General features: G+C 41.5%; 1 long non-coding RNA gene across 1 annotated transcript in view; it reads left to right on the forward strand.

Annotated features, from left to right (window-relative positions):
• Positions 1–1802: 1802 nt before the first annotated feature.
• Positions 1803–21861, forward strand: part of LOC120060694 — a 58131-nt gene continuing 38072 nt past the window's right edge. Inside the window, exons 1-2 of the long non-coding RNA XR_005478257.1 lie at positions 1803–1925; positions 20731–20766. This is a non-coding gene — a long non-coding RNA (uncharacterized LOC120060694). The remainder of the gene's footprint in view (positions 1926–20730; positions 20767–21861) is intronic.

Here is a 21861-nt window from a genome sequence, read left to right on the forward strand (position 1 = left end):
GGTCTGAATACTTATGTAAATTAGATATTTATGTATTTCTTATTCAAACATTTCTAAAAACAGGTTTTCACTTTGTCTCTGTGGGTTATTGTGTGTAGAAGTGTGAGAGAGAAAAATCTATTTCATCAATTTTGAATTCAGGCTGTAACACAACAAAATGTGGAATAAGTCGAGGGGCATGAAAACTTTCTGAAGGCACTGTGCGTTATTGGAGAAAACAGATGGTGTAACTGCATCTAATTGATTATATTTGTTGATCAGTTACATTGATGCATTAAGTGCCTATCCATCCAATTACAATGAGTGCTCTACAGTTATAGCGTTGGACCTCACTGGCCCTAAGGGGAAAATGGTTCATGATGGAATTAGTTCCAGTCAGATAGAATCTTATTCCAAACAGAAAAGGTCTCTGTGTCTCTGTGTGTCCAATCCTACATTCACTTACAATGATGGCTTTTTGAATTCTGTCTTTAGCATATTTAAAAATGAAGTGTTCTATATTGTCCAAAACTTGAATGTTGCTTGTATATAATGATCCAAGTTATGTTTTTGACTCTCTTCTTGTGGTATCAATGATCCTGCTTTGCCAGTGAGTCAAGTGGAACTGTCTGCCAGAGGAGGTGGCTACTCTGGCCAAATATTTACTGCAGTTAATCAATGAAACCAATCACTATAGTGATACAGAGACACAGTGCTACAGGCTTTAACACTGGCTGGTATCAGCTCTAAACAGCCCTCCTGTATTACTAGGGTTGTACTATAGCAGGGTTCCCCAACTGAATTTGGCCTGCAGTGATTTTACTTCATCCCCCCCACCCCAAAAGTGTTCACACAAAAATAAAATAATAATATAAACAAATGTTTATAACATTTGTAGGGGGGCGTATAAGACTGTAAAAACACCAGCAAATCAGTTCCAAGTCATTTTAATTTGGTAAAACTGTTCCAATGTATTCCTGCACATAATAGAGAGATATACTGTAGATGTGATCGTATATACAAATGTAAGCAAGGTTTGAAATGATTATGTTTTAGTCAAATATTATATCTGTTTGGCCTTCTTGCGGTCAATTTCAAGTCTACAAATGATTAAATCTGGTCCCCTGACCATCCATCCGCTCAAGAAAAAATCATCCTGAGGCTGAATCTCCTTGATGATCCCTGTACTATAGTATACATTTTAAGGGAAGTTACTGTATGTTGAGTGAGTAGTAGTAGTAAGTAAGTAGTAAGAGAGAGTGGTACTTCTTCTTTTCTAGCTTTGACTCATCTTGTAACTTGGAGCTCTTGGAACAGTTGACATCCTGGAGCTGGTGTGTGGTGTCTCTTTGTGAGAAGAGTAATGATCTGGTTGGCCTTATCAGTACAGCCACCAGCACTGGGTTGTTTGACCAGCTGCCTCAGAGAGGGAGAGAGACAGGGAGAGAGAGAGAGAGAGAGGGAGGGAGGGAGAGAGAGAGAGAGAAGAGAAGAGAGAAGAGTGAAAAACAAGTTCCCAGTAGATAGTGAAGATAAATAGCTGCATCATGTTTCTCACAACGTTGAACTTCTTGTTTTCTGTCATCTATGACATTACCTCCAATGACACTCCTTTTCTGTCCTCAACTACCTTGTATAAATAGTACTCTCATTATTTCTACCCATAAGCAAATTATTGAATTGTTCATTATACCCCCCCCCCCCTGTTTGTTAAGGAGGCATGAGAGGGGACTAGGGAGGGATAGAGGGAGGGAGGGGCAGTGGAGCTGAGTGGACAGCCACATGCACTCCCTCTCTAACACACACAGTCAGCGTGAGGGAGTGAGTGACAGAGGTAGAGGCTCCATTCAGTGCCGAGTTGACTTACTCACTGTTGGTCTACTTCCCGCCCCATTAGCTGGCATGCCGCAGAGAAAGAGGAGTTTCACTTTTGGAGCGTATGGAGGGTAAGAGGGAATACGGTTCTCATTTACCGAGCTGAGCTGCTCAAACTACCTCTGCACAGCACTTTTGACTGTGTGTGTGTGGGCGTGTGTGTGTGTGTGTGTGTGTGTGTGTGTGTGTGTGTGTGTGTGTGTGTGTGTGTGTGTGTGTGTGTGTGTGTGTGTGTGTGTGTGTGTGTGTGTGTGTGTGTGTGTGTGTGTGTGTGTGTGTGTGTGTGTGTGTGTGTGGGCATGTGTCAGCCTGCCTGCTTTTCACCAAGGGATGTGATTTCTGCTTGAATAGATTATTAGTCTTTCCTCTGTGCTTGTTAAAAAACATTCCGTGCTCCCATGTACATTACAATGCAGTTGACCCTGGTTGTGCATTATTTAACATCAGCTATGACAGACAGACTCAACACTAGCTAAACCCTGATTTCCTGACTGACTGATAGTCCCAGGAAGCTTGGCAGGGTGCAGCGTGGTGAGGAGGGAGAGAACAGTGTTTCACTGGAAGCTGCACAGACAGGAACTCTGATAGAATAAGACAGTGTAAAGAACATCGTAGAGGGAGGCAGGCCCATGAGAGCTGAGGGTATGATTGAGTTTGGATTGAATTAGAGTAGACAGTGTGGCTCACTTTGCAGTTAAACACACACGCACACATACACACACACGGACAGGTTGTTAACTGTAAACAAATCAGAGTGTATTTACTCAATCTATCAAGCGATCTTGATTTGATTGACTCTCTTTATGCAAAAAGTTGCCTCACTTACAGACAAGCAGAGTCTATATGCAGTTTGTGTGTCGACATGTGTGTTTGTGAAGTCTTCTATGTCTCTGTGTTGTACTGTACAGTATCCTAGAATTCCCAATAGCAGCTAAGTGTAGATAGAGCTCTCAGGTGGCTGTAGTCTCCCCTCTGACTATACTGGATACTCCCCTATCGACAGAGACTATGTAGGAATTTACACCACATCCAACAGGTGCTCTATGGTATGTATGAATAGCTTCTCTCAAGGACAAGTTGTGGGTGTGTGTCATTCAGTCTGGGCAACCCTGAGGAGTAGAGATTATTCCACTTGCTTGTCGAAAACAGATTGGAAAGAATTAGGAGGATTTTAACTGTAGATCTGTTTGCTATGACAGGAAAACGACTTGGCATAGTTCTTTTTGGTATTGGCCTTGCACTTTGTACTTTTGGCATTTAGATAGGTCTGTCTGATTTCCCACATCACCAGGTGGTATCATCCTGGCGCTTGCATCCCATTGGTATTCACTGTGAGGAATTAAACTATTCTGTTGTCTACAGAGTGGTATTTCCGTGACTCGACTTTGTCTAATTTAAATGTCAGAAGAGCAGCTTCTCAACTCAAAACCAGGGCTTCCAACACCAGTTGTCACATCATCCTGTAGAGGTTTTTAGTTTCAACCTCATGTAAGATATTTCTTGAGGTACATTTCATGGCTACTGATATTGATATGCTATCCTCTCAGAATGTACCAGTCTGTTCACAATCCAACGGATTTAGAGTGGAGCCAGCACCAGGATTCCCCATTCTAAACTATGTTTATGGCATTGGGAAGAAATCTACAGTTGAAGTCGGAAGTTTACACACACTTAGGTTGGAGTCATTAAAACTCATTTTTCAACCACTCCACAAATGTCTTATTAACAAACTATATTTTTGCCAAGTCGGTTAGGACATCTACTTTGCATGACACAAGTCATTTTTCCAACAATTGTGTACAGGGAGATTATTTCACTTATAATTCACTGTATCACAATTCAGTGGGTCAGAAGTTTACATACACTAAGTTGACTGGGAAAATTCCAGAAAATTATGTCATGGCTTTAGAAGCTTCTGATAGGCTAATTTACATAATTTGAGTCAATTGGAGGTGTACCTGTGGATGTATTTCAAGGCCTACCTTCAAACTCAGTGCCTCTTTGCTTGACATCATGGGAAAATCAAAAGAAATCAGCCAAGACCTCAGAAACAAATTGTAGACCTCCACAACTCTGGTTCATCCTTGGGAGTAATTTCCAAATGCCTGAAGGTACCACATTCATCTGTACAAACAATAGTACGCAAGTATAAACACCATGGGACCACGCAGCCGTCATACCGCTCAGGAAGGAGATGCATTCTGTCTCCTAGAAATGAAGGTACTTTGGTGCGAAAAGTGCGAATCAATCCCAGAACAATAGCAAAGGACCCTGTGAAGATGCTAGTATAAAAGTATCTATATCCACAGTAAAACGAGTCCAATATCGACATAACCTGAAAGGCCACTCAGCAAGGAAGAAGCCACTGCTCCAAAACCGCCATAACAAATGGGGACAAAGATCGTACTTTTTGGAGAAATGTCCTCTGGTCTGATGAAACAAAAATAGAACTGTTTGGCCATAATGACCATCGTTATGTTTGGAGGAAAAAGGGGGAGTCTTGCAAGCCGAAGAACACCATCCCAACCATGAAGCACGGGGGTGGCAGCATCATGTTGTGGGGGTGCTTTGCTGCAGGAAGGACTGGTGCACTTCACAAAATAGATGGCATCATGAGGGAGGAAAATTATGTGGATATATTGAAGCAACATCTCAAGACATCAGTCAGGAAGTTAAAGCTTGGTCGCAAATGGGTCTTCCAAATGGACAATGACCCCAAGCATACTTCCAAGTTGTGGCAAAATGGCTTAAGGACAACAAAGTCAAGGTATTGGAGTGGCCATCACAAAGCCCTGACCTCAATCCTATTGAAAATTTGTGGGCAGAACTGAAAAAGCATGAGCAAGGAGGCCTACAAACCTGACTCAGTTACACCAGCTGTCAGGAGGAATGGGCCAAAATTCACCCAACTTATTGTGGGAAGCTTGTGGAAGGCTATGCGAAACGTTTGACCCAAGTTAAACAATTTAAAGGCAATGCTACCAAATACTAATTGAGTGCATGTAAACTTCTGACCCACTGGGATTGTGATGAAAAAAATAAAAGCTGAAATAATTCTCTCTACTATTATTCTGACATTTCACATTATTAAATAAAGTGGTGATCCTAACTGACCTAAGACAGGGAATTTTTATTAGGATTAAATGTCAGGAATTGTGAAAAACCGAGTTTTTAAAAGTATTTGGCTAAGGTGTATGTAAACTTCTGACTTCAACTGTACATGACACAGTATACATTACAATACCTCTATGTGTTGAGTTCCTTTCTGCCTAGCTGCAAGAATTAATGGGGGTGTGGTTTTGGGGGTCACAGTTGAGGCTGTTCTGAGATGATCTTACCAGACGTGTGAATGTAATGCTGATGTTCTTAGTAAAAACCCATAAACGTTCATCGGTCTTCTGCTGTCCTTCCTACTATTTGAGAGATGTTATATGTATATTCTGTGGTGTTGCATTAGTCAGTCCTTCTCAGTTCCTCTTTTTTAAGGGGTTTCTTTAGGCCTGTTTTCTCCATGCAGGGGATTTTGTGTAGACTAGACACGGGTTATGGTTTGGTTTCCCCCGATCAAGCCAGCCCAATACATGGTGAGCCATGGTGAGCGTCAGTCATATCCTAAATGAGAGACAGTTACATTTGTTGTCTCTCTGTACTCTCCTCCATGTTGTCGTCTCCGCCATTGTCTCAACCTCAAGCCCACATCTCACAGGCCCCTTCCTCATACAGTCTTAATGGGACTCATGAAATAAACAGTGAAGTATGTCTTTGTCCCAGATCAGAACACTCTCCCCCCACTGGGCACAGACGTCAATTCATAATCTATTCCACGTTGGTTCAACATCATTTCATTGAAATGAACAGAAGAGGACGTGGAAACAACATTTAAATTACGTGGAAACAACATTGATTCAACCAGTGTGTGCCCAGTGCGTCATCTTCCCCATGGCCCAAGATCACAGAACCACAAACAGAGAGGCTGCATCCGCTCACTGTGGATTTTTACTCTCCTGTTCTCTTGTCTACAGTGCAATGTAAAGCACTGAGGGAAAAAAGAGAAGGATTAGTGTGTGTAGACCAGGGTTCTCCAACTGGTGGTCTTATGAATTTTCCTTGTTGGATATAAAAGACTGTAAAAACACCAGAAAATCAGCGGCAAGTATTCCCACGCATAATAAAGAGACACGAGGGGGTGTGGTATATGGCCGTTTTATATACCGCAGCTAAGGGCTGTTCTTATGCATGACGCATCGCGGAGTGCCTGGACACAGCCCTTAGTTAGCCATGTTATATTGACCATATACCACAAACCCTGAGGTGCTTTATTGCTATTATAAACTGGTTACCAACGTAATTAGAGCAGTAAAAATACATGTTTTTTCATACTCGTGGTATACGGTCTGATATACCACGGCTGTCAGCCAATCAGCATTCAGGGCTCGAACACCCCAGTTTATAATATGCTTTAGTCAAATATTATATCCGTTTGGGCTTCTTGCGGTCAATTTGCAGTCTACAAATGATTTCTAATTATGTTATGCTCCCCCGATCATCCGCACAATAACAAAACTGCCCGCGGATGTATGTACATGATGATCCCTGGTGTAGACTCTGTTCAAGAACAAACAAGTGGAAAGGGTCATTGTTGTGAATGTGGATCAGACCAACAGCAAATTATATTCTAAGCAGTCAGCTGATTTGAGTAGAGCAGCTTCCTCCAATGATATTCCCGGTCAGTTGATGAACAGATGCCTTACAATTGAATGTTGTTTAGGAGCAATACTCATCTACAGTACAAAAACACCCTGTCTCTTCCTTATGAGAGGGTTGTATCCAACCTTGTGGGTTTTAGTTTTTAAATTATTGAATTCTCTAGTCTCTACAGAACACAACAACAACATGGAGTGGGCGTCTATTCTTTGTCCTGATGGTCAAGTTTGCATGACAAAAGATCAGCCAATGATTACATGGGAAGGCAAGGCCTCTTGAGTTTTAGAGACTGTTCAAGTGGCTCTCTCAGGGCAGGGGCAAAACAAACAGGATATCTAGGCCATACAAGAGGGCTGGAGAGGGTTCTATTCAAACACTGTGAACAGTATTCATATTCACACTGACATTCACATTCACATATTTATTCACAACGGAAAGCTACCTTGCTTTGGAGAAAAAGGGGGAAGCATAGGTTGAACTAGGATGTACATACAGTAGGCTACCCTTAGGGCTAGATACCTTGCTTAAGATTGATGTAAAAAGAAAAAATCCACTGGGGCTGATTTGCTTGATCCTATCTTGCTGCAGCTTTCTACTCCCCTGATTGTGGAGTCAGTGACACATATTTTAAATCTGACGATTATCTCGGGTGCTATCCCCAGGGTTTGGAAGGCGGCCAGTGTGCTCCCTCTCGAAATTGTCTTGCCTAGCCAAAACCTTTGAATCATTAATCAACTGTCAGCTTAGATCCTTCCTAGCTACGAGATGTATAGCAACATCTCTGCTGCAACTTTGGTGTTAAATGATGTGGTAAAGGGTATGGATAAGAGGAAGTGCTGCCCTCTGACTTATCAAAGGCTTTTGATACTGTTGACTACTTTTTATTGATTCAAAGATTGTCTGTAATCAGTATGGATCTGGTGCCATGTAATTGGTTTGAAAATGACTTGACAGAAAGGACACAATGTGTTTTTTCTGATGATGTTCAGGTTTCCTTGATTTTACGAAAGGTGTCCCACAGGGATTGATTTTAGGTCTTGTACTTTTTACTGTATATAAACAATGTTGGTCTATCTGCAAAAAAAGTGTAACATACACCTGTATGCAGATTACACTGTTGTGTACACTGTTGCCCCCAAGGTTGACCAGGCTCTTTCAGAGCTTCAATCTGCCTTTATTGTTTTGCAGAAAGCCTTTGTTGAACTGATGATTTATGCATATGTACATTAGATGGTGCCCTCATTGATTGTGTCCCCCTTTTTATAAATATCTGGGCATCTGGATTGACGAAAATCTATCTTTCAGAAAGAATGTTGATGAGTTAGTTAAGAAATTATTATTTATAAGGGGATTATGTCATAGGAATAGGTAATGCCAAATCATACCGGTTATAGACTATGGCGATATTGTCTATATGAATGCAACTGCCACTGTATTGAAGCCATTGGATGCAGTTCATCATAGCGCACTATGTTTTATTACGGGCGATAGGTTCAGTAGACATCACTGAATTCTGTATTAGAAAATAGGCTGGCCCTCTTTGAAGTCTCGTAGATCGATGCATTGCACTCTTTTTGGTTATACTGTAAAGTCCTACAGCATAAACTTCCGCCGTATCTTACTTCATTGATAATTTACAGACATACGAGATACCCGACCCGGTCTCAGGGATGGCTAACTCTGGAGATCCCTTCTATCTCCACTGAGTTAGGTAAATCTCATTTTGTTTTTTTTGCACCTTCTTGTGGAATAATCTCCAAGGCGCTCTAAAATTGGATGAAATGGTGCCTCTAGGGCAGGGGTGTCAAACTAATTTTGGTTGTACAGTGCATTCGGAAAGTATGCAGACACCTTGACTTTTTCCACATTTTGTTACTTTACAGCCTTATTCTAAAATGGATTAAATAAAAAAAACGAATCCTCATCAATATACACAAAATACCCCATAATGTCAAAGCGAAAACAGCAAATCTATTAAAAAAATAAAAAAATAAATAACTTATTTACATAAGTATTCAGACCCTTTGCTATGAGACTCAAAATTGAGCTCAGGTGCATCCTGTTTCCATTGACCATCCTTGAGATGTTTCTACAACTTGATTGGAGTCCACCTGTGGTAAACTCAATTGATTTGAGAGGATTTGGGAAGGCACACACACCTGTTTATATAAGGCCTCACAGTTGACAGTGCATGTCAGAGCAAAAACCAAGCCATGAGGTTGAAGGAATTGTCCGTAGAGCTCAGAGACAGGATTGTGTCGAGGCACAAATCTGGGTACCAAAAACTGTCTGCAGCATTGAAGGTCCCCAAGAACACAGTGGCCTCCATCATTCTTGTTTGGAACCACCAAGACTCTTCCTATAACTGTCCGCTCCTGCCAAACTGAGCAATCAGGGGAGAAGGGCCTTGGTCAGGGAGGTGACCAATAACCCAATGGTCAATCTGACAGAGCTCTAGAGTTCCTCTGTGGAGATGGGAGAACCTTCCAGAAGGACAACCATCTCTGCAGCACTCCACCAATCAGGTCATTATGGTAGAGTGGCCAGACGGAAGCCACTCCTCAGTAAAAAGGCACATGACAGCCTGCTTGGAGTTAGCCAAAAGACACTTAAAGGACTCAGACCATGAGAAACAAGATTCTCTGTCCTGATGCAACCAAGACTGAACTCTTTGGCCTGAATGCCAAGCGTCACGGAGAATCTTGTTGTGGAGTAGACCTGGCACCGTCCCTACGGTGAAGCATGGTGGTGGCAGCATCATGCTGTGGGGATGTTTTTCAGCGGCAGGGACTGGGAGACTACTCAGGATCGAGGGAAAGAGACAAACAAATGCTCTGTTCATGTCAGTCTCAGAGGTGACTGGTCTGATCTGTTATGGCAGGGCTAGCGACAGCATAGCCTATCAGCATCGCCGTGTTCTGCTCTAGTACCATTGTGTGTTCACAGTCCCAGCCACACTGTACTCCACTGTATTGGAGCATCAATGTGCACATTCAGCCACTTCACTCTCATTTACTCCGTCAATGGGCTCATTCAGCTGCCCACATTATACAGTACAGTCAGTCTGCTGGCCCTGGACCTGGGCTCATTCACTATTGTTGTTGGCCAATATTTGTTTGTCAGGCATCCATTTGTCCAGAGGCTTTTTGTGATTTCTTTCTTTCCAATCTATTTTTATGAGAAGTTTCTATTTCCATCACAGTCATTCTAGTCAGTTGAATAGTGGAAGTGTGAATGATAGAATCAGCTTTATCCCGCTTTATTCGAATCCAGAATAGACGTTCAACCACTTCTACAATAGTTTAGACATTCAACCACCTCTAGATGTTCAGCCACCTTTTATTTTACTGAACTCTATTGTATACAGAACATCTGGCCTTTGAATTCATAGTTACCATACCTTCTAGAAATCCCATGTTCATGATGCAAATGATGTGTGAACAAGAGCACAATGTTGTACAGCTTACTGTCAGCTTTAATTAGTTTACATGGGAAATATACTTCACAAGTCATTATTCCAGTGGTGTGTATTCATGGATGCCAAGGGAAGCAAGGCTTTCCCCCAGAATTTACCAACAAAAAAACCTACAGTACAAAATAATTGTATCTTTCGTCTAATTAATAAATAAATGTCCTTCAATTCACAAGAGGCTGAATGTATCTCACCGGAGAAAGTATCAGGGCGAACGAAACAGTGACCCTCTGTCTCAGTATGTGTAGCGTATCTATCTGAGGCTGTCTGGTCAGAAAGAGTATGACATTGTTGCTGCCTGTAGCATTGAATGCAAGGGAAGCCAGCGAGCATTTGTCCTCCCTTGATAAAAAAAAAAAAAATTGCCAATCAGAGTTGAGCTTAACTGAGTGAACTCAGCTGTGAATGGTCCTGGTGCACCAACAAAAAAAAAGTGTCAAGGGAAGCCAATTTGAATTTGGCATCTGACCAATCACATCACAAGTCAAAGGTCATTATTGACAGGAATAAATAAAATTGTTGCATCTCATTGTGGTGTTGTCCTCAGGTGGCTAGCCTGCTAGCTAAAATCGTCCCTTTCCTAAATTAGCTATGGATGGAGATAGGGATTTGGACTTGTGGTTTTACTTAATTGTCCATACTGGCCAATGATTATAATGGTGATTCTGATCCAACCATTAATTCATACATTGTGCCCCTGGACTGAGAGGATGGAAGTTCAACACGTTAATTGAACTAAATCGTCTTTGGTATCTTTTAGTTGTCGCTGTATTAGACTAAGCAAAGGTGAGATGATGTTGAAGTTGAAATGGTGCTGGAATAGTGGAGGCAGCTCCTGTTTTCTTTGCGACTTGCGGTAACTCTATGGTTCTAAATCAATAGTTGTTTTAGTAGTCCAAAAATGTCAGAAACATTACCTTGCTTGACCATGCTGTAGGTCATGTAACTGTTTGTTACAAGCGATCTGTTTTTTGGACTTCACTACAAGATGTTGCTCTGCGATTTTGTACAAAAATAAATGTGTGTTTGAATTTATTCTGCCACTGTGTCTTCTTATTGTCTCGGCCTTAGGCCTGGCAAGTTATATGAACTAGCAGGTTATAGAGCAAACAACGCTATTTTCACAACACATAGGTTGTAATATGGCTTTTTTTCTGGATTGGCTTCCCCAGTGATTTTTCCATCCACCGCTACTGCATTATTCCAATGTTATTCTGCATTTCAAATGATAATCAAATGAAAAATAGATGGGACAAGTCCTGGTAGTGTTGCTATTCTGTAACCAATACACTGGAGCTAAAAAAAAGACAGTTGTTTGAGCTTTCAGCTGAATTTTCTTACAATCTCCTCACGACCTCCTTTGCAATCTTGCCCGGTGATGACTCAATTGCTTAAATTGACTCTATAATAAGTGTTGGCATAAGTTATTTTAGAAAATGACATTTCTATTCTTGCATTTTTTTTAAACTGACAGAGATATGCAAAGCAGTTTTAATGCCAAGTGGAATTGTCTGTATTACGCTGTTGCCTGAAGTGACATCCCATGTCGAGGTGGAAGCAATGTGAGGGCCCTGCTGTGCTCCTCCTGTGTTTCTCTATGGGACAGTGAATCATCTCACAAATATAAGACAAGGTGGGAAATGGTCAATTGAAATCTGAGGGACATGTAAAGAGCTAAACTTTAACACTGACAACTTCTTGGATGATACGCCATTCAAGGTTTGGGCCAGTATCTGTCTGTGAGACTAGCCTCAAGCTGTCTTTCCCTCGCTGTTTCCATGGAAATGACTAGCTTATTTTTAAGCAATAAGGCCTGGGGGGGGGGGGGGGGGGGTATATGACCAATATACTGTACCACGGCTAAGGGCTGTTCTTTCACTATCAGTCCCAAGACCCCAGCAAAAATCAGCTTTTCATTTATCTGACTTTCATTTATCTGCTTGTCCAGCCTTAATATTTACCCTCACAATGAAGTGTTGAACCATTTTATTTTCAGGACAACCAGGGCTACAAGTAGAACACAAAACAATTTGACATAAACAGTTGCATTCATGATTTTATTGACATAAGGTCTGCCAAAGCAAAAAACCTGATAAAAATGTATTTATATGAATGCTGTAAGTACAAAAATGGTTTTCTCAGTGGAAAATGAATATCCAACTAGTCAGTGACAACTGTGTGGAGTTTGTGACAGCAACTATGTGAGCTTCTTACAGTATTATAGGCACTATGTCCTGGGATTTCCTGTGATCTTCTATGTAGAATAACTCCTTACCTTTTAACGACTCTTGTGTAGCTTGTGAACATCATAGAGCAAAACATGTTACACGTGCATGTTCGTGGGAGTCTCAGCTTTTCATAGATTTGAGTAGTTTGTAGCTCAAACCATTCTGACTCTACAGATGTTTTTGTAAAAAAAGAACCTTCCCCGGGCCCCTTCGGGATCCGCCCTTGTCTCACAAACACCGCTCTTGCTAAGCTCCCACTAATCACACATACAGTTGAAGTCAGAAGTTTACATACACTTAGGTTGGAGTCATTAAAACTCGTTTTTCAACCACTCCACAAATTTCTTGTTAACAAACCATAGTTTTGGCAAGTCGGTTAGGACATCTACTTTGTGCATGACACAAGTCATTTTTCCAACAATTGTTTACAGACAGATTATTTCACTTATAATTCACTGTATCACAATTCCATTGGGTCAGAAGTTTACATACACTAAGTTGACTGTGCCGTTAAATAGCTTGGAAAATTCCAGAAAATTATATCATGGCTTTAGAAGCTTCTAATATGTTAATTGACATCATTTGAGTCAATTGGAGGTGTACCTGTGGATGTATTTCAAGGCCTACCTTCAAACGCAGTGCCTCTTTGCTTGACATCATGGGAAAATCAAAAGAAATCAGCCAAGACCTTGCTGCAGGAGGGACTGATGCACTTCAGAAAATAGATGACATCATGAGGCAGGAAAATGATGTGGATATATTGAAGCAACATCTCAAGACATCAGTCAGGAAGTTAAAGCTTGGTCGCAAATGGGTATTCCAAATGGACAATGACCCCATACATACTTCCAAAATTGTGGCAAAATGGCTTAAGGACAACAAAGTCAAGGTACTGGAGTGGCCATCACAAAGCCCTGACCTCAATCCTATAGAAAATTTGTGGGCAGAACTGAAAAAGCGTGTGCAAGCAAGGAGGCCTACAAACCTGATTCAGTTACACCAGCTCTGTCAGGAGGAATGGGCCAAAATTCACCCAACTTATTGTGGGAAACTTGTGGAAGGCTACCTGAAATGTTTGACCCAAGTTAAACAATTTTAAAGGCAATGCTACCAAATACTAATTGAGTGTATGTAAACTTCTGACCCACTGGGAATGTGATGAAAGAAATAAAAGCTGAAATAAATCATTCTCTCTACTATTTTTCTGACATTTCACATTCATAAAATAAAGTGGTGATCCTAATTTTTACTAGGATTATTTGTCAGGAATTGTGAAAAACGGAGTTTAAATGTATTTGGCTAAGGTGTATGTAAACTTCTGAGTTCAACTGTACCACTGGTTGGTACCAACAGATGCTAGAAATATACAAATCTAATGGTACAACCCAGAAGTCTGTAGCTAAAATAACCTATGTTTTAGACGGTTTAGAAGTCCTAAATCACGCCAGCATGATGGTGGGACTCATTGGGTTAAGATACCGAACTGTGGAGGAGAGGCATGAAGAAACAGTATTCTTGCTTGGATCAGGTGTATTTTTCACCCTCTTAGCTGTTTCACACCAGCTGCAGATCTGCAGTCCATGTGTGTATTTACCTGAGCTCTACTCAACCATGACTTCTCACTTTAACAAGAGACTTAACTAAAGCCACAGTACCTCTTTGCTTGGGGGCCATGTGGTGCAAAGCGTGTTAGTTTGGACATGGCCAGGCAAACAGGCTGAGAATGTGAAAATACAGTATGACTCAGACTCGTATTATAATGCATATGCTGCCTTGCCCCAAACACTCCATCATGCTCGGAGTCATAGAGACAAACAGAAAGTACTGTTGTCCTGCTGATAAAGGTGAAGGCTATGTATCACCATTTAGTGCATGGGTGTCAAACTCATTCCATGGAGGGCCTAGAGTCAGTTAAGACCTAGACAACCAGGTCAGTGGAGTTCCTTACTAGTCAGTGACCTTAATTCATAAATCAAGTACAAGGGAGGAGCAAAAATCCGCAGACACTTGGCCCTCAGTGGAATGCGTTTGACACATGTGATTTAGTGTCAGCACTTTTCTATTCGAAACCCAGCCCAAGGTAAGGCTATCTTTATGTTGCTAGTGGAATTCCACTCTGTGCTGGTAGCAGTGATATTGAGTCAGATAAAGGTCAGGTTTCATTATTGTGGGAACATTTACACTTTTTCAGTTGATAACATTATACCTCCAACATAATGATAACATTATAGCTGACTTAAGGCTATCATATATTAATACTAGTATTTTTATTTATGATAGTAAACAGATGTTTACAGTTTCTTCTCCAGAGTAGTTTCTCATTCCCTTTGTATTGGCCTCACCCTCAACCCAGTTAATATAACTAGGGCAATTATCCTGTCAAGTAAAGTAGGCTACACCTTACAGTACATAAGTACACAAACACTCACACCCCCTGGAATACAACTCACACTTCAATAACAAGAATGAAAATGAGCAGCTTCATGTCCTTATCTGTCAACATGTCTTCTTCACTTTGTCAAATGTTGCCTAACAAATATTTAGTGTAGGCCTAGCGACATGTTTGACAGTGTGTAGCTTAGTGTTTAGAGAGAGGTCAGAGTCTTGTTTTGAAGTGAACCAAAGCTTATGTTTACACTAGCTTGCAACCCATGTTCGTCTCATCACATTGTTAAGCTGAGCAACCCCATTTCTGATGGAAAATAGAACAGGACAGAACATATTCCCAGCAGGTATTTTAGGTTGGAGCCTGCATTGACCAAGAATCTAGCCGCACCCTGGCTTGATTTCATTTTATGGGAATTCCAGGCAACCTGAGAATGGGTGGGACCCACAATGTAAAGATTCAAAAATATTATGCTTGTGATGCTCATGAAGCCTGCACTACAATTCTTAACATAATATCCCGATGCAGTTAATGCTTACTCCTTCCAAGCAGTTTAAAATAATTTATTCTACCAAAGGAAATGCATGTATTTTTTGTACTGTATACAATGTTATAACTACAGCACACATGTCAGGCATACAGCACCCTCAGGATTATTGTCACAACATGACAATAGTCCTCCTTTAAAAATGAGAAGGACAGTGATTTGGGAAAGTACCTTTACCAATCATCTTACCCCTCTGGATTATTGTCCTTTTCCCCTCAGTGAGGCTGTATTTTCTTTCTTTTATTTTTGTACCTTTTCGCCCCAATTTCGTGATATCCAATTAGTAGTTACGGTCTAGTCCCATCGCTGCAACTCCCGTACGGACTCGGGAGAGGCGAAGGTCGAGAGCCATGCGTCCTCCAAAACACGACCCTGCCAAGTCGCACTGCTTCTTGACAAGTGCACGCTTCGCCCTGAAGCCAGTTGCACCAATGTGACAGAGGAAACACTGTACAACTGGCGACTGAAGTCAGCGTGCATGCGCCTGGGCCGCCACAAGGATTCGCTAGAGCAAGATGGGACACGGACATCCAGGCCGGCCAAACCCTCCCCTAACCCCTTGTGCGCCGCCTCATGGGTCTCCCGGTCAGCTGTGACACAGCCTGGGATTGAACCCAGGTCTGTAGTGACGCCTCAGGCACAGCGATGCAGTGCCTTAGACCGCTGCGCCACGCGGGAGGCGAGGCAGTATATTCTGAGAAAGAGGAAGTTGCTTTAAGGATTTTATTAGTTCTGTAAAGTGACCACATGGGTCTTTCCTCAAACGGAACAAAATATCAGTACATGATTAAATAAGGCTGTGGATATTGCGTGTGCTCCCTCTCCGGCCTCTAGGTCACCAGGCTCATTATTGCGCACACCTGTCACCATGGTTACGTGCATAATGACACTCACCTGGACTCCATCACCTCCTTGATTACCTGCCCTATATATGTCACTCCCTTTGGTTTCTTCCCCAGTCGTCATTGTTTCAGTTTCATGTCTGTGCGTTGTTCGTGTTTCGTATTATGTTTTGTTTATTGATTAAATCACTCACTCCATGAGGTTGCTTCCTGACTCTCAGCGCACATCTTTACAGTGGAAGTAACACTGTCTTCTATTCCGTGACATCAGTATTTCAATCAACCATGTCTATATTTACATGCATTTTAGTCATTTAGCTAGAGTGACTTAGTTAGTACAGTACTTCCAGTGGAAAATGCCTGTTGTGTCCATTCAGATTTGAAAAACCTTTGCGTTTTGCTGAAAGATTGAGCCGATAGACAAGGCTGACGGTGAAAACAGTGTGCATGACATTGATTGATTTGTTTGTTTTTGCTTGCAGTTTGTACCAAAAACAAGTCTGGCTCAAGTGATATATATACACAGTGCCTTCAGAAACTATTCACAACCCTTGAATTTTTCCACAATTTGTTGTGTTACACTCTGCATTTAAAATGGGTTAAATGTAGATTGTGTGTAAATCAAAATGGAATTATGTTTTAGAAATTAAAAGCTGAAATGTCTTGAGTCAATAAGTATTCAAAAAGCAAAAAGTTGTTTAACAAATCAGATAAGTTGCATGTGCAATAATGGTGTTTAACATGATTTTTGAATGGCTACCCCATCTCTGTACCCAACACATGCTGTACAGTGCATTCGGAAAGTATTTAGACACCTTGACTTTTTCCCAAAAAATGTACGTTACAGCCTTATTCTAAAATGTATCAAATTTTAAAAAATGTCCTCATCAATTTACACACAATACCCCGTAATTATAAAGTGAAAACAGATTTTTATAAATGTTTGCAGATTTATTAAAAATAAACTGAAATGTTTACACAATTATTCAGACCCTTTACTCAGTACTTTGTTGAAGCACCTTTGGCAGCGATTACAGCCTTGAGTCATCTTGGGTATGATGCTACAAGCTTGGCACACCTGTATTTGGGGAGTGTCTCCCATTCTTCTCTGCATATCCTCTCAAGCTCTGTCAGGTTGGATGAGAAGTGTCGCTGCACAGCTATTTTCAGGTCTCTCCAGAGATGTTCGATCGGGTTCAAGTCCGGGCTCTGGCTGGGCCACTCAAGGACATTCAGAGACTTGTCCCGAAGCCATTCCTGTGTTGTCTTGGCTGTATGCTTAGGGTTGTTGTACTGTTGGAAGGTGTACTTTCACCCCAGTCTGAGGTCCTTAGCGCTCTGGAGCAGGTTTTCACCAAGGATCTCTCTGTACTTTGCTCTGTTCATCTTTCCCTCGATCCTGACTAGTCTCCCAGTCCCTGCCACTGAAAAACATCCCTACAGCATAATGCTGCCACCACCATGCTTCACCGTAGGGATGGTGCCAGGTTTCCTCCAGATGTGACGCTTGACATTCAGGCCAAAGAGTTTAATCTTGGTTTCATCAGACCATAGAATCTTGTTTCTCATGGTCTGAGTGTCTTTAGGTGCTTTATGGAAAACTCCAGCCGGGCTGTCGTGCCATTTACTGAGGAGTGGCTTCCGTCTGGCCACTCTACCATAAAGGCCTGATTGGTGGAGTGCTGCAGAGATGGCTGTCCTTCTGGAAGGTTCTCCCATCTCCACAGAGGAACTCTGGAGCTCTGTCAGAGTGACCATTGGGTTCTTGGTCCCCTCACTGACCAAGGCCTTTCTCCCCCGATTTCTCAGTTTGGCCAGGCGGCCAGCTATAGGAACAATCTTGGTGGTTACAAACTTCTTCCATTTAAGAATTATGGAGGCCACTGTGTTCTTGGGGACCTTCAATGCTGCAGAAATGTTTTGGTACTCTTCCACAGATCTGTGCCTCGATACAATCCTGTCTACAGACAATTCTTTCAACCTCATGGCTTGGTTTTTGCTCTGACATGCACTGTCAATTGTGGGACCTTTCTATAGACAGATGTGTGCCTTTCCAAATCATATCCAATGAAAGGAATTTACCATAGGTGGACTCCAATCAAGTTGTAGAAACATCTCAAGGATGATCAATGGAAACAGGATGCACCTGAGATCTCATAGCAAAGGGTCTGAATACTTACTTTGTCGTTATGGGGTATTGTGTGTAGATTGATGAGGATTTTTTTTATTTTAACCCATTTTAGAATAAAGCTGTAATGTAACAAAATTTGGTAAAAGTGAAGGGGCAGAATTTCAAGCACAGATTCAATGACAAAGTCCAGGGAGGTTTTCCAATGCCTCGCAAAGAAGGGAACCTATTGGTAGATATGTAATATATATATATATATATACATATAAAAATAAAGCAGACATTGAATATCCATTTGTTATTAATTACACTTTGGATGGTGTATCAATACACTCAGTCACTACAAAGATACAGGCGTCCTTCCTAACTCAGTTGACAGAGAGGAAGAAAACCCCTCAGGGATTTCACCATGAGGCCAATGGGGATTTTAAACCAGTTACAGAGTTAAATGGCTGTGATAGGACAACTGATGATGGATCAACAACATTGTCGTTACTCCACTATACTAACCTAATTGACAGAGTGAAAAGAAGGATGCCCGTACAGAATAAAGATATTCCAAAACATGCATCCTGTTAGGAACAAAGTCATCCTGAAAAAAAATGTGTCAAGGAAATGTACTTTTTGTCCTGAATACAAAGTGTTATGTTTGGGGCAAATCCAATACAACACATTACTGAGTACCACTCCTCAAATTTTCAAGCATGGTGGTGGCTGCATCATGTTATGGATATGCTTGTCATCTGCAAGGACTAGGGAGTTTTCGAGGATAAAAAGAAAAATAATAGAGCTAAGCACAGGCAAAGTCCAAGATGAAACCCTGGTTCGGTCTGCTTTCCATCAGACAACTCCATCTTTCAGCAGGAATATAACTTAAAACACAAGGCTAGATATACACTGGAGTTACTTACCAAGACAACATTGAATGTTTCTGAGTGGCCTTGTTAAATTGGCTTAAATCTATCGCAAGACTTGAAAATGACTGTCTAGCAATGATCAACAACCAACTTGACAGAGCTTGAATAATTTTTAAAGAATAATGGGCAAATATTGTACAATCCAGGTTGGCAAAGTTATTAAGAGACTTACCCAGAAAGCTGTAATGGCTTCCAAAGGTGATTCTGACATGTATTGACTCAGAGGTCAACCATCAGGTCAACCATGCAAAGAGGTCAACCATCAGAATGTTCATACCAGCTCTATTTCCAGTAATGGTACTGGGATTCCTGGGATGTAAGTTGGGTTGTGAGTCCATAGAAAATGCAAACGATTCCTGGTGACAGAATAGACAGAGATCCATTGAAAGATGAGTAAGAGGCCTGGATTCCTGAAAGTCCACTGGGAGTCTGGGTGGACCCTGTCAGAGGCCCATCTGTGGCCAGAGGGGCCATGGTTAGGGCCACGTTGAGCTGGGTTTAGTCCCAAAATGGCACCCTATTCCCTACATAGTGCACTTCTTTTGTCCAGTCATATGGGCCCTGGTGAAAAGTAGTGTACTATATAGGGAATAGGGTGCCATTTGGGACGTGGCCATGGACATCTGACCATGGACTGTCATCCCAGCAGGGGGGAAACATTAGCGTGAGATCAGATCCACAGTAGAGGAGACAGCTGTAGGAGGTCGTTTAGACATCTTAAACATCCCACTCACTAGTTCCCAACAATCACTACAGAGCACCAACCCCTTAGTCATGCTAGTCCTGGAGGTCCTGGAGAGTAGACTGTAGGAGTCCAAAAGCAAGACTAGGCCAGATCAGAAAATGTCATGTCAGACATTGGTTTATGTACCAAGTCCCATTGTACCATCTACTGACATAAATTGAGAATCACAGGCTGGCAGTTGATTTAATTCACATCCACGGTGTAGCATTTGATCATATGACTAGAGCCATATGAACACCACTGGTTTCAAAAAGTCACATGAAGCTCAGGAGGTCTTTAGGAAGTCCTGGTCATGCTAGCATGCTTTGTTTGAAAGACAGGTGCACCCTGCATTCAGTAATGGAACAAGTGGAGTTTGTGTGTCAGGAAATGCAGGACTGGCACCGATCCCTACAAGTGCCACTTAGTTATTTAGAGTAACTGCTACTCCCCAACGCATTTTCTGTATTATAGTGTTTACGGCACTGAGCTGAAATGGCCATATTTACTGAACTGAAGTAGTGTTGTACACCATCCTTTTTCTCAGCTTGTTTTTCAAAGACTTATACAGTGTTGACTCAGATCAAACTTAAAGCAATGTCTTGTGTAGCCAAGCAGACTGCTGTACTCCCTGTGAGATCAATATAAGACCTTATGTATAGCACTGTCTCTCTTTGTTAGAAAACAAAAAAACATTAACTATTCATGTTGGTGCCAGTGCTCTTGTCTCTTGGGTTACCCCATATTACAGTGGTTGATTAAAATAGATTGAGAAAGCTGGATTGTAAGAAGCAGCATTGGTACAAATGTCAGTTTTAGACAGCTATTCTATAACTGTGGATCACAAGGACAGTATTAAACATTATTACAGTAAATGGATAATAGAGGCAGCAGCTAGACCTACTCTCACCTCTCTCTTTCTTTTCAGAGTGGACAAGACTTTCTCCAGGGCCAGAAGCATATGGTGAGTTCCTCTTCTTCTGATTCTGCGCCACGTAGTATCAGTTACAATAAGTTGTCCTTAAGTTGCAGTGTATGTGAAGGATACATACAGGCAGGGCTCTAAATGAACTGTTTTCATTGATAGCACTGTTGCTCCTAACTTCAAAAAGTAAGGAGCACCAGACACAATTTAGGAGCACCAGAAGAAATATATACTCTTTTTACTGAAAATGACTGTCCTATCATTCTCAATTGTCTTCAGTTGTTACCATGATTATGTAGAACGCATCACAAGAGAGTGGGAAAGACAGAATAAAAACAACTTTTAATAATTGTATTCAAAAGTGCAACAAACCTATTTATTTAGGGCGTGTTCATAAATTCACTCTGGCTATCTACTCCGATTTCAGAGCACTCTCGTCTGAGTGTGCCAGAGCAAAGAATAACTGATGAATTTAGAAACGTTCAACACCCGTTGAATATGGCCAGTGTCAGTAAACATTGGCAAAAAAGCATAATTAAATTGTTGACAGCAGCACGGTTACAGTCACCAACGCTCTGGATAACATGAAAACAGCCTAACTAGCTCTGCTACGGTGAGTAAAATGGTCAGAGTGAGGTGTTCTCTAATTTATGTCTGGAAATAGCTAGCTAACTTTAGCCAGTTAGCTTGGGTGTTGGACTGCCGTTGTGAGGTCAGAACGCTCGGATCAACCATACCCCTCGGTCAGAGCGTCCAGTGTGCGCTCTAAACGCTCCGAGAGCCATCTGACTGAGCTCTGAATTTACGAATGCCCAGACCACACACTGAGCATTCTCTGGCACTCCAGAGTGAATTTACGAATGCCCAGACCACACACTGAGCATTCTCTGGCACTCCAGAGTGAATTTACGAATGCCCAGACCACACACTGAGCATTCTCTGGCACTCCAGAGTGAATTTACGAACGCACCCATAGGTTATTAGGTTTGGACAGACAAATGTAACATACAAAACAGACTATTGATTGTATTCAAAAGTGCAAAATAATATTTATATAGGTGATTAAAAGATAACCTTTATTGTATTTAAAAGTGCAACTGTAAACTGTTATCCATTACTGCATTTAGCGAACAG

Source organism: Salvelinus namaycush, chromosome 16 (assembly GCF_016432855.1).
Source record: "Salvelinus namaycush isolate Seneca chromosome 16, SaNama_1.0, whole genome shotgun sequence".
Classification (NCBI taxonomy): Eukaryota; Metazoa; Chordata; class Actinopteri; order Salmoniformes; family Salmonidae; genus Salvelinus; species Salvelinus namaycush.